The sequence below is a fragment of the Sander lucioperca genome, chromosome 22, assembly GCF_008315115.2.
Source record: "Sander lucioperca isolate FBNREF2018 chromosome 22, SLUC_FBN_1.2, whole genome shotgun sequence".
Taxonomy (NCBI): Eukaryota; Metazoa; Chordata; class Actinopteri; order Perciformes; family Percidae; genus Sander; species Sander lucioperca.
Window position 1 is genome coordinate 16,203,884 of NC_050194.1, and position 15,876 is coordinate 16,219,759.

General features: G+C 42.0%; 1 long non-coding RNA gene across 1 annotated transcript; it reads right to left on the reverse strand.

The window, feature by feature from the left end:
- Window positions 1–376: 376 nt before the first annotated feature.
- On the reverse strand, window positions 377–14,848 carry LOC116061271. Its single transcript, XR_004107683.2, has 4 exons — window positions 14,834–14,848; window positions 2,365–2,665; window positions 931–1,119; window positions 377–842 (listed from the first exon to the last, which is right to left on the reverse strand). It is a non-coding gene; the product is annotated as an uncharacterized LOC116061271 (long non-coding RNA).
- Between the last annotated feature and the right edge of the window lie 1,028 nt (window positions 14,849–15,876).

A 15,876-nucleotide genomic window follows, 5' to 3' on the forward strand; every position in this document is an offset into this window, starting at 1 on the left:
TCTACCACAAGGTGGTGCACTGTGATAGAAAAGAGAAAACTCAGCATTTTATCAGCAGTCCTGAGATTCTTTATCAGTGATAATCTAAAATAAGATGAAATATGTGCCTCACAATCTTTTCAAGAGCAGGTGGAGGTGTTCCTGTCGAAATCTCCCCTCTGAAACTAGTCTAATGAAGGTAAAAAATGAGCCTTTAATATTAAGTTGTGACTGAGGAAACTGGAACTATGTTGCTGTTGCTAATTGACTTTTACAGTAACAGAAAAAGTATCTCCAGTCTGTTTTTTTTAAGTATTCTATGTAATAAAGTAATTGTAAAACACCAACAATTACAATACTTTGGAAAAATATTGACAAATTGTATAAAAAGTGAAAGAGGACAAAAGTTGCAATTGATTGATCTTTATTATGACAATGCAAAAGTACACAACACATATACATTTATTCAGATTGTTCAGTCACTGAAAAATGTGTTGCGTAAGATTCATTAATCACTGACAAAGGTCAGTCTTGCAGAATTTGGAAGATGCTACTCCAGGACGATCCAGGCTCCTGCAGGAACTTTCAGTGTAGCAACCATGGAAGTTGTTCATAGCTGTGAACACATGGAAAAACACAGGATGTATTATTAGACAACTTCTACAAGTTTTCAAAGAAAGTAATCACTCTGAACTGGTATGTATTTCTGTCCCTATTGTTTTTAGCTGAACAGTACACTGAAGGAACGGCCTATAGGTTTTGATCATATCTGACACTGGCACAGACGTTGTTGGAGCCAGTGCAGACCTCTGTGCGGCCTAAACATTTCCTCGAGCCTCCACACCAACACGTCAAGGCTTCAGCTGGAAAAAGAAAGAAAAATCATGTTCATCAATGCATACAAACTATAATATTAATTTACAGCAGGTATTGTTAATGAGCTGCACTCACCCTGGCTGACAACCAGCAACACCACTATAGCAAGAATCACAGTCTTCATGTTTTCACGTGTACACCGATCTTTGTTTGAATAAAGCAAAGGTGGAAAATTGTGAGAAATCAAATGTCACATTCAGCTGGGAGTACTTTAATCATGCACATATGAAAAACCTTAAATATATCTTACCTGGTAAATTGTCCCTGTGGGGTGTTGATACCTCAGATGGTTTCTGCCAAACTGCAAGCTTCCTTTATACTGTCATTGTCAGGGTGAGGATGGGCTGTCCTTTTTATTTAGACTTGTTGGCAATCAATGGAAATCCAGTGTGTTACTAGTGTGTCATTAACTCAGGCCACGTCCACACGTACCAAAACGATCTTTTTAGTTTGTCGTTAAAAAGACCTATTTAAAATTATATTAAAATATGAATATGAAGTTGTTACTTTGTGGAAATTGGAAATATGTAGTTGCTGCTAAAACTTGACTTTTACCAGCAAAAGGATCTCAAATCTGTTGTTTTTTTCCCAGAACAAAAATCTCCTTTATAACACAATGATTGTAATTAACAAGACACCAATAAGTACAAGTACAATGTTGTTTTGGTAAACCTTAGAACAACATTGAAAAACTGACATTAAAAGTGAAATAGAACAAAAGTTGCTATTGATTGATCTTTATTATGATAATGCAAAAGTACACAACACATACACATTTATTCAGATTATTCAGTCACTGGAAGATGTGTTGCGTAAAATGTATGAATCACTGACACAGGTCAGTCCTGCAGAATGTGCAAGATGCTACACCAGGATAATTCAGCCTCCTGCAGGAACTTTCAGTGTAGCAACCATGGAAGTTGTTTTTGCTCATAGCTGTGAAAACATGGAAAACACAGTATGTATTATTAGACAACTTCTACAAGTTTTCAAATAAAGTAATCACTCTGAACTGGTATGTATTTCTGTCCCTATTGTTTTTAGCTGAACAGTACACTGAAGGAACGGCCTATACTTACGGTATTGAGCATATCTGACACTGGCACAGACGTTGTTGGAGTCAGTGCAGACCTCTGTGCGGCCTGAACATTTCCTCGAGCCTCCACACCAACACGTCAAGGCTTCACCTGGAAAAAGACAGAAAAATCATGTTGAGCCATTGTATACAAACAATAATATTAATTTACAGCAGGTATTATTAATGAGCTGCAGATTCTTGTGGCTGGTTTTGAGGCTTGTTGTGTTTCCTGTACATTAACTCACCCTGGCTGACAATCAGCAACACCAGAAGAGCAAGAATCACAGTCTTCATGTTTTCACGTGTCTGTACACTGATCTCTGTTTGAATAAAGCAGTGTGAGAAAGTGGAAAAGTGTGAGAAATCAAATGTCATATTCATCTGGGAGCACTTTAATCATGTACATATGAAAAACCGTAAAGATATCTTACCTGTTGAGTGTTGATACCTCAGATGGTTTCTGCCAGGCTGCAAGCTTCCTTTATACTGTTGTTGTCAGGGTGAGGATGGGCTGTCCTTTTTATTTAGATTTGTTGCGCAATCAATGGAAATCCAGTGTGTCACTAACTCTGAAAGTGTCAGCTGGGTTTAATTCACAAACAGAGTCACATTTCAAGCAAGGTCAGACCCATTATGACTCATATTTGTAAAAGAAAACAGCTGACTCAATGTTAATATTAGCTTTAAATGGTCTGTGTAAGGTGTAAACATACTTTTCCTGCATTACGACACCTGTGGAGCACAAGTTGCACTTACACATAGACAACATTTCCCAATAAGTGATATTTGGCACACTACCATTTGGAGGGCAGTGTGCAATGTTGAAATAGTAGTATTATTTTATAATAAAAACAGATCACACAGAAATGAATAAAGATCTTCAAATATAATAAAAGTTAAGCTTGAAGGTTTATTATTCACCTTGGAAAATTTAGTTTGACAACAGATTTTTAGTACAAAGTCTAAATACTGGAATTTGTCCATGAGGTGTGGCGTACGCACAAAACGGGGCTGAAAATGTGTGTACGCTACTTCGAATGCAAAGGTTGTGATTTATAAAAAACAAACTTGACGGCAGAATGTGCAGTCCACGCAAACTCTGACCCATGCGTACGCACATTTTGGAGACAATGGGAATTGGCGATGCAGATGGTGAGGTGGTGAACTGATGTCAGACTGCAGAAAGTATTGATGCCTCACGCACATTTTTTCACTCCATATCATCCACGGTATCATGTGGATATCATATTGTCCGCTACGCGCAGGAGGAGTAGATGGCCCGACTGCATGGAATACAGGATAGCATCAAATACCCTACCATTAAATAACGGCAGAACACAGTGTAAATAATTACATATCTGTCTTTAATAATGTGCATATATCATCAAATGTCAAAGTCTGGAAATACAACCGTTAAGCTCTTGCGCAATCGTTACACTAATGTCCTCGTTATCGGTCCGAACTTTAATACTGTTCGTGACAAAACCTGCATGAAGAAAAGTGTGTTTGCTGTGCTCTTGGATCTATGTACTGAATTGGGTCCAGTAGAGAGGGTCCATCCCGGTCCAAATACAGGTCCTCGCTGTGATGAAGAAGGTGTTGGTTAAATAAGCCCAAGCTTAGGACCTCCTATTTAATGAAGAATTCTTAGGTGTAGTTGCTTGAATGCGTTTGCAATCGCCACAGATAGTCCGGTAAGAACTGGAGAAGAAGGAGATATCCTCAAATGGTGCTTTATTAATTACCATCCACACACAATACAAGCCACTCTGTATGAACTGAATTCAGGACTGTGAACTGACGTGTGGTTTCTGTAACATGATGAAAAGCAGAAATAACATACTTTAATTGTCGTAATAATTATGTCATTCTCATCTATTAATTTACATGAAACAGCTATTTAACAACACTGAACGGAAATAGCTTACATATGAATTTGACTTATGTATTATGTGTACAGCAGTAACATATTAAGCAAATATAGAGCTTAATCCATTTTGAAAGCAAAGTTACTGCACCAAGGCCCTTTAACTGTTTGAGTTGGGTCATACATACATTAAACAAGATAAATAAGAACTGCAGGCTACATAGAGTGCATAAACTCGACCAAAACTATAGGTTTAACAGGCAGGAAATAACAGTAATATTCTTAACAGAATTATTTACTTACAGTCTCATGGACACACAGGATTTCAGCTCACAAATGCCTTAAACAAGAAATGAAGAATGGACAAATAGATATATCTTGCTAGTGAGGCAACCTACTGAACTATCACTGATACAATGACTGCTACAGCGATAGAGACTGGAATACTGGATCCAACCGGTTACAGCCTTCTCTGATTGGTCAACACCTCAATTGGTACTTAACTCTACATAGCGGTGCAGAAACGAAATTTACAGAAACAGTCTATTTTTATTTGTCCACAAGGGGGCGCTCAAGGACCATGCTAGAACTTAATGTTGACCTTTTGAACAGCTGCCCCCAACTTGCATGGCGAAACAGAAGGAAAGGTCAGCAGTCGTCACTCTCAAGCAATTTCGGGAGCATGATGAGTCGAGCCACTGGTCTGGTATAAACTCTCTCCTTAACCTGCACTTGCACGGTTCTTACTTTGCCATCTGCTCCTGGAATGACTGCTGTGATTTTGCCTACTCTGGGGCTCTGGGAAGTTGTTGGTCAATGACCATGACAACATCTCCAACAGAAAGATCTGCTTTGTCGTGCTGCCATTTTCGTCGAGCTTGGAGAGTTGGGAGATAGTTTCGGATAAAACTGCTCCAGAACTAGTCTGCAAGGACTTGGCTTTGTCTCCATCTCCTGTGGCTAAGGAGGTCTGTACTTGAGTAGACCACCTGTGGTAAACATGAATCGAGCCGCCCCATCAACAGGCAATTGGGAGTTACAGGATCTGGATCAGCAATGTTTGATGAAACATAACCCAGTGGCTTTGAGTTGATGATTCCTTCAGCTTCTATGAGCACAGTCCTTAAGACCTCCTCGGTGACAGTCTGGGATCCAAGGACTGTACGCAGGGCTGATTTGATGGACCGGATCGCCCTCTCCCATGAACCACCAAAATGAGGTGCATTGGGTGGGTTGAGGCGGAACAGAATCTGGTGAGTGGCCAGCTGGCACTTCAGTTCTGGTTCAAGAGCAGAAAAGGCTTCCTGTAGTTCTGAACTGCCACCTTTGAAGTTTGATCCTTGATCTGATATGATCTCATAGGGTTTTCCTCGACGAGCCACAAACCTGCGTAGTGACATCAGGAACGAATCAGTGTCCATATTTGCCAACAGGTCCAAATGTACAGCGCGCGTCGTTAGACATTTGTACACAATGCCCCATCTCTTTTCGGTCCGTCTACCGATTTTGACCAGGAATGGACCGAAACAATCCATCCCTGTCGAGTAGAAAGCAGGTCGATACAGACGTAGGCTGGATGGAGGCAAATCCGCCATTTTGGGGATCACTGGCTTAGCCCTCCATTTTTGACATTCAACGCAGCTGTGTTGGTGTTTACGGACTGCTTCTCTCCCTCTTAAAATCCAGTACCTCCTTCTCAGCTCCGTAAACAGTCGTTCTGGGCCCGGATGGAAAAGCTGACTGTCAAAGTCTCTAATAATGAGTTTTGTGATGGCATGTTGTGGACTGAGTACGATGGGGTGTAGAACATCTTCGTCAATATGATCACATCTGCGAAGTCGCCCTCCCACACGAACTAATTGAACTTGATGATCAAACTCTGGTGACAGGTTCAGCAGTCTGCTAGTTGAGGATACTGATTTGCCTCCTGACAGCTGCACAAACTCTTCTGGAAAGCTCTCTCTCTGAGCCTGTCTAATGAGGGAGTGTTCTGCATCCTTATAGTCATCCGCAGTTGGAATAAATGTGATGTCAGCCGCCCCATGACATGCTTTCACTGTAGCTTCCACAAGCTGTTTAAAAGTCCTGAATTTGCTGGCATCAGGCAGTGATTGGCTTGTATCCAATGCAACGTGTCCACAGAAGTTAGTCTTACGTAGCTCTTCTGGTTCATCACAGGTAGACACATCAGGGGTGACTGGCCAGGTAGACTCGGGCTGCCGTAAGAAAGAGGGCCCCCGGCTCCAGCGGTTGTCCGCCTTAATCTGTGATAGTGTTCTCCCTCGAGTGATGTCGTCAGCTGGATTCTCGGCAGATGGGACATAGCGCCATGCTTGGTGGTCTGTTAAATCTTGGATGTCTGCCACTCTGGTACCAACAAACACCTTGTATCGGCATGATTCAGATACAAGCCACTTCAAGACAGTAGTGGAATCAGTCCAGTATGTCACACAGCTAATGGTCAGAGTGAGCTCTCTTTGCAAAACCATTCCGAGTTGTGCTCCACTGTGAGCAGCACATAGTTCGAGGCGTGGGATAGATTGTTGGCGCTTTGGTGCTACTCTGGATCTGGATGCCATGAAAGCCACCTGGATCTGTCCTTCAGTGTTCTCAGAGCGGAGATAAGCTACTGCCCCATAGGCTCTCTCTGAAGCATCTGAGAAGACATGTATGCTGTAAGTGCAGTGTGAGGAATTTGTCGGGGAGTGGATATAGCATCTTGGGAGTGAAATATCAGGTAGCTCCTTCAGTTCACTCTCCCACTTACACCATGACTGGAGAAGGTCTTCTGGGAGAAGTGGATCGTCCCAGTCTCGCTTTTTGCTCCAGAGACATTGTACCAGAATCTTGGCCCTTGTGGTGTAGGGGATAAGGAATCCAAGGGGATCATATTGTCTCGCTAGAATCCGGTAGATATTGCGCATTGTAGGCTGTGGGCTCTCCACCTGCCGATACTTGTAGGATAGGGTGTCTGACTTACATTGCCACAGGAGTCCAAGTGTCCTTTCCTGTGGATCAGTGTCGTCTTGTGAGAACCAGAGCTCGGTTGTTTCAGATATCAGCGCTTTAGGGAGTTGGCTGATGGTTGCTTTGATATTGCTGCTCCACTGACGCAATTCAAAACCTCCGTCCAAGAGGAGCTGTTGGAGCTTGTTGGCTAGATCCTTAGCTTCAGAGACCGAGGGAAGGCTTTGTAGAAGGTTGTCAACATAGAAGCAGTTCTTGATGGAGTGCTGTACATCATCTTCTGGAGAGCTCTGATTGAACACATGGGTTTGCAGGGCGAAAATGGCGCAACAGGGGCTACAAGTGGTCCCAAAAGGTAGCACCTGCCACTCATAGACATTAGGGTGTTCTTGTGTATTCATGTCGCGCCACAGGAATCGCAGCAATGGCTTGTCTTCAGCAAGAAGCTGGACTTGGTGAAACATCCCTTTCACGTCGCTGCTAATTGCCACAGGATGTTCCCGGAATCTGAGAAGTACTCCTAGTAGGCTAGCTCCTAGTGTTGGTCCAGGAAGAAGATGTTCATTCAGGCTTTTGCCATGATAACGGAAGGAGCAGTTAAAGACAATGCGGTCCTTTCCATTATGGTGGACCATGTGGTGTGGAATGTACCAAGAGCGGTCTCTACTTTCAACATCTGCGGGGGATAATTTTCTGACATAGCCCGCGTCCAACAGTTTTCGGATCTCCTTGTTGTAAATTGTAGCACTGTTAGGGTCCTTGGACAGGCGTTTCTCCGTTCCACGTAGGTGACCTAACACAGCCTCTTTAGGTGCTTGAAGAGGTGGGAGATTGTTCTTCCAGAGTAAGGGCGTAGCATATCTCTGGACTCCATTCACTTCCACTCGCACAGTTTTCTCCTCCAGCATCCTAACTGCATCTTTATCTTGTTTGGAACGTGTGATCAGTTTCTCACTCCGGTACGGCATGACATCTAACTGCCACAGCTTAGCGACATTGTCCATTAGTTCAGATGAAGGAGTTTTGATGTTGGTGAAGAGACAATCTGCAGTAGAGGGATGGTGTAGGAGGAACTTAGATGGGCCTTGCAATGTCCAGCCAAGTGGAGTTTTCAGAGCAGCTCCAGGTGGGCCCAGGCGTACTGGTGCTATTGGATTAATCAAGTGTGGGAAGTCCGATCCAATCAACAAGAGAGGCTGTACTTGACTGAAAGGAAGAAGCGGCAAATCTCTCAGATGTCTGTATCTTTTCTGTAGGGCTGCCGTAGGGTGCGTATGCTTTGAGAGACCCAGTTCCTCTGCTGTGAAGGCGTTCTGAATCTGGAAGGATTTCTTTGGTCGTGTGACAGAAGAAACAGAGAAGGACACTGAGTGTCCATGGATGACACGCACGTCTTGGCAAATAGTTCTGAGAGCTAGATCCTCAGGTTGTCCATCCAATCCCAGATTCTGTGCTGCCGTATGAAGAAGCATTGTTCTTTCGGAACCATCATCCAAGATGGCATAAGTTTGCAATGTCTTTTCACCATTTCGCAAGAGCACCTGAACCATCTTTAGAAGCACACTACTTCTCCCCATTGAATGGTCAAGGTAATAGGTCACAGGGTGAGAGACTTGCGGGTCAGTTTTTTGTGTTTGTGTCCCCTCTCTAGGTGCTTTGACACTCTCATTCAACTCATGCAGAATTGCTAAGTGTTTCCTATTGCATGTCTGACACTTCGCATTCAGGTAGCATTGAGCTGCCTGGTGATCTCTGCCACACCTCCAGCACCGCTTGCCAGTTTTGATCCAATTCTCTTTCTGCTCCTTTGTCAGCATCTTGAAATTGGTGCACTGGTTAAAATAGTGCTGGACATTATCACAGAAGGGACAATATTTTTTTGGGTGTTCTGATTTAGAGGACAGGGCCTCAGCCTGCTTCGGAGAGGGTTCACATCCGAGTAGGACAGTGGTCGTTCGGGATGCTGATTTGGATGACTTGAACTCCTTCCGTCGATCTTTACGTTGCTCTTGAGGTTCGCGAGTTGTTGGCTCTACGTGGAACTGCGCTGTATCCTCTTGGACACGGACCTCATACTCCAACCAGGTTGATAAGTCAGACAGAGATGGAATTGGCTTTTCAAGAGGATTGATGAAGCGCTTAAAGTTTGCTCGCATGTCATGAGGTAGCTTAGCAAGCAGTCGAGTCACATGGGATCCGCATTTGAGCTCTATCCAACCATCCTCCCCTAGCTGCTCTAGCATTCCCACCAACGATCTGACTTTTAGTGCAAACATCCGAAAGCCCTTTACGTCACCATTCCTGATTGCTGGTGCATCTAGGACTTCAGCTATGCGCTGCAGAGCTAGCTTGTGTGGTTGACCATATTGCTCAGTTAACGAGGCCATGGTGTCACTGTAAGGATACTTGCTGTTGCTATAGGAGTCGGCTATGAGCAGTGCATCCTCCAGCTTCAGATGGTCGACAAGAATCTGAAACTTAAATCTCTCCGTCGCATCAGCAGGGAGGATATTATCGAGGGCAATCTTCAACCTTGCAAACTGTCGAGGATCATCCTGAGTGAAATCAGGGATTGAAGGCTTTGGTCCCCGGTAAGTTTCTTCCCTTTCAAGCAGAGAAGGCGGTTGGTGATAACTTCTCTGTGTACTTGACATCACTGGTAGTGGACCTTGACTGTGTGATGACTGTTGGGCGGCATCATGACTTTGTTGGCAGCGTGTTATCCTTGGGGGGAGTAAGGTTCCACATACTCTGGGGTGTGTATCCTGAATGAGGAGGGGATGCCAAGTTGCTGGGCAGACCACATATTAATATCTCTCATCTGATCGGTGAGCTCCCGCACAGGATCTGGTTGTGCGCTTTGCTGTCTCCTTGGTGGGTGCGGTGGATCCTTCCCTCTTGCTGATACAGATGATGGAAAGTGATCAGTTGGTAAAGGAGGAGGATACGGTTCTTCCATTTCCTGATATGTGACTGGAGGTGGAGGATCAGGCCATGGTGGTAGATCTTCATCATCACCATCCATTGGCAAGGAAGCCTGATTGACTGACTGGGTTACAGGGGGGGCTAACCTGGCAACTGTGGCTTCAAATGGGGTTCTATCCTCAGTACGGTACCCAATGTCCGCTTGTACTCTATGATGAAAGGGAGAGACTTGTGGGATATCGTCCTTAGGAGCTGAGAGAGCACTGAGAACTTGATGCATTTCTCTCCTCAGCTGACGATTTTCTTCCTTAATCTCCTGGATAGCTGAGAGCATAGTATTAGGACTCCTGTCCGGAGAAGGTATGTAGTAGGCACCTAGCTGTTCAGCTCCATAAACAAATTCTCTGTCTCGAGTCTGCTGGACTGTAGACTCATAATGTCCCTGTCCCTCGTTGGAGTGGCTGTGCATTATGCTTGATGAATGTGGTGGTAATGGCCGCCGTCGTACAAAATCTACCTCATAATCTTGTAGATGGCGTGGAGGATGAATAGCTCGGCGAGGGCGAACTACCGGAGTTTCTTCATCATGAGATGACATTGTTGCTGTGGAAAATGCAGATCCGGCTCGAAGGACCATTAAATGTGATGAAGAAGGTGTTGGTTAAATAAGCCCAAGCTTAGGACCTCCTATTTAATGAAGAATTCTTAGGTGTAGTTGCTTGAATGCGTTTGCAATCGCCACAGATAGTCCGGTAAGAACTGGAGAAGAAGGAGATATCCTCAAATGGTGCTTTATTAATTACCATCCACACACAATACAAGCCACTCTGTATGAACTGAATTCAGGACTGTGAACTGACGTGTGGTTTCTGTAACATGATGAAAAGCAGAAATAACATACTGTAATTGTCGTAATAATTATGTCATTCTCATCTATTAATTTACATGAAACAGCTATTTAACAACACTGAACGGAAATAGCTTACATATGAATTTGACTTATGTATTATGTGTACAGCAGTAACATATTAAGCAAATATAGAGCTTAATCCATTTTGAAAGAAAGGTTACTGCACCAAGGCCCTTCAACTGTTTGAGTTGGGTCATACATACATTAAACAAGATAAATAAGAACTGCAGGCTACATAGAGTGCATAAACTCGACCAAAACTATAGGTTTAACAGGCAGGAAATAACAGTAATATTCTTAACAGAATTATTTACTTACAGTCTCATGAACACACAGGATTTCAGCTCACAAATGCCTTAAACAAGAAATGAAGAATGGACAAATAGATATATCTTGCTAGTGAGGCAACCTACTGAACTCACTGATACAATGACTGCTACAGCGATAGAGACTGGAATACTGGATCCAACCGGTTACAGCCTTCTCTGATTGGTCAACACCTCAATTGGTACTTAACTCTACATAGCGGTGCAGAAACGAAACTTACAGAAACAGTCTATTTTTATTTGTCCACAAGGGGGCGCTCAAGGACCATGCTAGAACTTAATGTTGACCTTTTGAACACTCGCCACTCTGGGGGCCACCGGCTGTTTCCAGAGGGAAATGGCAGACAGCTAAGTGTTTTTTTGATAAATATTATATATAATCTTCTGCTCACTTTTAATCGTTCCTATTTTGCTCCAAAAACAACCACCTCAGTTTTTTCTTCATTTAATTTAAAAAGTTCTGGCACATCCAGTCGTTAATTTGTTCAATGCACTTACTCAGTTTTTGTATTGGACTATAGCCCCCTGGCGATAAGGTTATGTACATTTGTGTGTCGTCCGAATAACTATGGTAACTTATTTTGTTGCTTTACATAATCTGAGTCAGTGGAAGCATGTAGATATTAAACAGAAGAGGCCCAAGAATGGAGCCTTGGGGAATGTCATATTTGTATGCTCAGATGCATAATTACCTATAGACACAAAGTAGTCCCTATTCTTTAAGTTGGATTCAAACCAGTTTAGTACTGTGCCAGAAAGTCCAACCCAGTTTTCCAATCGGTCTAGTAATATGTCATGGTCGATCGTGTCAAATCCAGTACTGAGATCAAGTAATACTAAGACGGAAGTTTTGCCACTATCTGTTTTTAAGTGGATGTCATTAAAGACTTTAACAACAGCCATCTCAAAGCTGTAGTGTGGTCGAAAACCCGACTGGAAGGCATCAAAACTGTTGTTTAGTAAGGAACATGCATTTGTGGGATGAGCAGCAGAGCTGAGTATGTGGGTTGCGCCCATGAAAAAATTGCCAAATCGTCTCTGACAATGCCAAACAGCTTTTCTTTGCTGTTGCTATTAGTTTATATCCTTGACGTTCCACTTCCGGGATTTCTCCGGTGGCAGGAAATCAAATGCAAAGAGATATCGAGATGAAATTCTGCAACCAGTGGCAATCCCATATCTCCACAGTCTGGGACCAAACTCTATCCTCCAAGATGACAATGCTCATCCCCATAGAGCGGGGTTTATCAGAGACTACCTCCAGAATTTGGGAGTGGAGAGGATGGAATGGCCTGCCAGCAGTCCTGACCTCAACCCCATTGAACACTTGTGGGTTCAGCTTGGGCATGCTGTTCGTGCCGGAGTGACCAACACAACCACGTTGGCTGACTTGTGACGAATGCTGGTTGAAAAATGGGATGCCATCCCACAGCAGTGTGTGACCAGGCTGGTGACCAGCATGAGGAGGAGGTGCCAGGCTGTTGTGGCTGTGTATGGTTCTTCCACACGCTACTGAGGCTCCTTTCTGCCTTTCTGAGGCAGAAATGAATAAATTGTTAAATTACCAATATGTCTTGTTACTTCAGACTTCAATCACCCAATCCACCTAACAAGAGTCAACAAAGAAAAGCTGTTTGGCATTGTCAGAGAAGATTTGGCAAATTTTTTAAGGGCACAACCCACATACTCAGCTCTGCTGCCCATCCCACAAATGCATGTTCCTTGTAGCACCATTTAAAAGAGAAATAATCAGGCTTTGCAATGGTATACGATTCATGGCCAAGAGGCATTGTTACAAAAAAGAAACAATCTACTAAACAGAAATTTCCTTACATTTTGTGCGTAGTTTAGTTTTTATACTGTTATAAATGTATAGTTTTTTTTATCAATAAATCAATGTATTTATTTGCTGTTCAGACTATTTACTTCATATTTCATACAGATGCAATGCCAATGTTTGTAAACTGTTAATTGTGAAAGAAGAAAGGGAAACACCTTTTTATTGATTATCATGAACACATTATCACTACATGATGAAGTGAAATCTACTGCACCAACACACAGATAAATACACAGTATGGGTTTCCTTTTTCACTCACTTGTTGTATCTCTTCCACCACAAGGTGGTGCAATGTGATAGAGAAAGAAGAACTATGGGCCTCACAATTTTTTCAAGAGCAGGTGGAGATATTCTTGTATAAATCTCCTTTGTGAAACTGTCTAATGAAGGTAAAAATGCCACATAATAATAACAAAAAAGGATGACAAAAGTGTCATGTGTCCCACCCTAACAGCTGCAATAGAGAGTCAGGGAGATGTCATCACGTACAGTCACACAGCCACACCTGTGTGGGTGTACTATGGATGAACAGTCTCTAATGTTTTGGTTTTTTTCGTGATACTTAAAAATATAAGCTACTAGTATGCAAAAACATCATGGTAAAAGGTCTACCTTTTAAATTGTAATGTTGTTAAAAAGACACATAAAAGGCCTATTAAAATATGAACTCATCATGAAAATGTGACTCTGTGGAAATTGGAAATATGTAGTTGCTGCTAAAACTTGACTTTTACCAGCAAAAGGATCTCAAATCTGTTGTTTTTTTTCCCAGAACAAAAATCTCCTTTATAACACAATGATTGTAATTAACAAGACACCAATAAGTACAAGTACAATGTTGTTTTGGTAAACCTTAGAACAACATTGAAAAACTGACATTAAAAGTGAAATAGAACAAAAGTTGCTATTGATTGATCTTTATTATGATAATGCAAAAGTACACAACACATACACATTTATTCAGATTATTCAGTCACTGGAAGATGTGTTGCGTAAAATGTATGAATCACTGACACAGGTCAGTCCTGCAGAATGTACAAGATGCTACACCAGGATAATTCAGCCTCCTGCAGGAACTTTCAGTGTAGCAACCCCAGAAGTTGTTTTTGCTCATAGCTGTGAAAACATGGAAAACACAGTATGTATTATTAGACAACTTCTACAAGTTTTCAAATAAAGTAATCACTCTGAACTGGTATGTATTTCTGTCCCTATTGTTTTTAGCTGAACAGTACACTGAAGGAACGGCCTATACTTACGGTATTGAGCATATCTGACACTGGCACAGACGTTGTTGGAGTCAGTGCAGACCTCTGTGCGGCCTAAACATTTCCTCGAGCCTCCACACCAACACGTCAAGGCTTCACCTGGAAAAAGACAGAAAAATCATGTTGAGCCATTGTATACAAACAATAATATTAATTTACAGCAGGTATTATTAATGAGCTGCAGATTCTTGTGGCTGGTTTTGAGGCTTGTGTTTCCTGTACATTAACTCACCCTGGCTGACAATCAGCAACACCAAAAGAGCAAGAATCACAGTCTTCATGTTTTCACGTGTCTGTACACTGATCTCTGTTTGAATGAAGCAAAGGTGGGGAGAGAAAGTGTGAGAAATCAAATGTCATATTCATCTGGGAGCACTTTAATCATGCACATATGAAAAGCCTTAAAGATATCTTACCTGGTAAATGGTCCCTGTTGAGTGTTGATACTTCAGATGGTTTCTGCCAGGCTGTAAGCTTCCTTTTATGTGGACTTGTTGCGCAATCAATGGAAATCCTGTGTACCATTAACCCTAAAATTGTCAGCTGGGTTTTACTCACAGAGTGACTTATCAAGGCCAGACGTGGATGCTGGGAAACCCAATATGACTCCACTGATAGAAAAACTACAAATATTCGTAATATATGTCATATTTGTAAAAAGAAATATTGTTATTGTAATGTTATACTTGTATATTTGCACTTTTCCCACTTTGTATTGCAACAGCTGCACAGCAATTTCCCCCGGGATAAATCAAGTTTGATCTTAGCTTCATTAACCCTCAAACAGGGTTTGACACCTGTAAAGCCACTAGAAATACTTTCCTAACAGGTGAAACACTGGCATGTAGAGGGCTGTGTGCAATGTTAAAATAGCACCATCATTTTGTTATAATAACAACTGATACAACAAAAGTGAGAAAAGATCTTCAGTTATAATAAAGGTTTAGCTTGAAGGTTCATTATTGACAGTAGAAAATGATTCCTGAACATTTTCCGAGAGGTGTGGCCAAAAGCTCCTGAATATTTGCAAGATTTTTTTTAATGATATGTTTTTTTGGCATTTCTGCAAATTGGCATTCATTTGGGGAGTTTGAGTGAGATAGGAAGGGTGGGGAGAGAGAAGTGAAGACGTGCAGCAATGGACCCTTGGCCGGACTATAAACAATACAAACCCTAATTCCATGTTTTCACGTGTCTGTACACCGATCTGTTTGAATAAAGCAAAGGTGAAAAAGTGTGAGAAATCAAATGCCATATTCAGCTGGGAGCCCTTTAATTATGCCCATATGAAAAAAACTTAAAGATAGCTCACCTGGTAAATTGTCCTTTTGCAGTGTTGATACCCTGACTTTATTTTTATCCACTATTGTTGAGTAATTTACATTACTTACACATCAACTGTCATGGGGTTCTTTCTCCCAGTGACTTGTGTCAGGAAACCCCACTCTTACACCTCTGACTTACAGGAAATGCACTGTACGGTAGATCATTAACCAATAGATAGTAACACCATAACCACACAGACAAGAAATATTACTGTAAGACAACTCATGCCATTTTTTTCTCAATGTTGTTAACTTTTGAAATAAGTAAATGACTCACCTGTAATGTTACTCTGACTAATGCAGCTGCTCAAACACAGTGTGATTTGAAAGCACAGTATGATGTAATGTTGACATGTTTCCCCACTTTTGTTTTTCAACAGATTTTCACAATATCAGCTCTTTCACTTGTTTCTTGTAAAATCATGTTGTAACAATCATCATGGTACTTTTTGTTACTTGCTGTTCCTGTTGTCTGACAGAAAGCTGTGTTTTGTTGACATAACCTGTTGCAACTG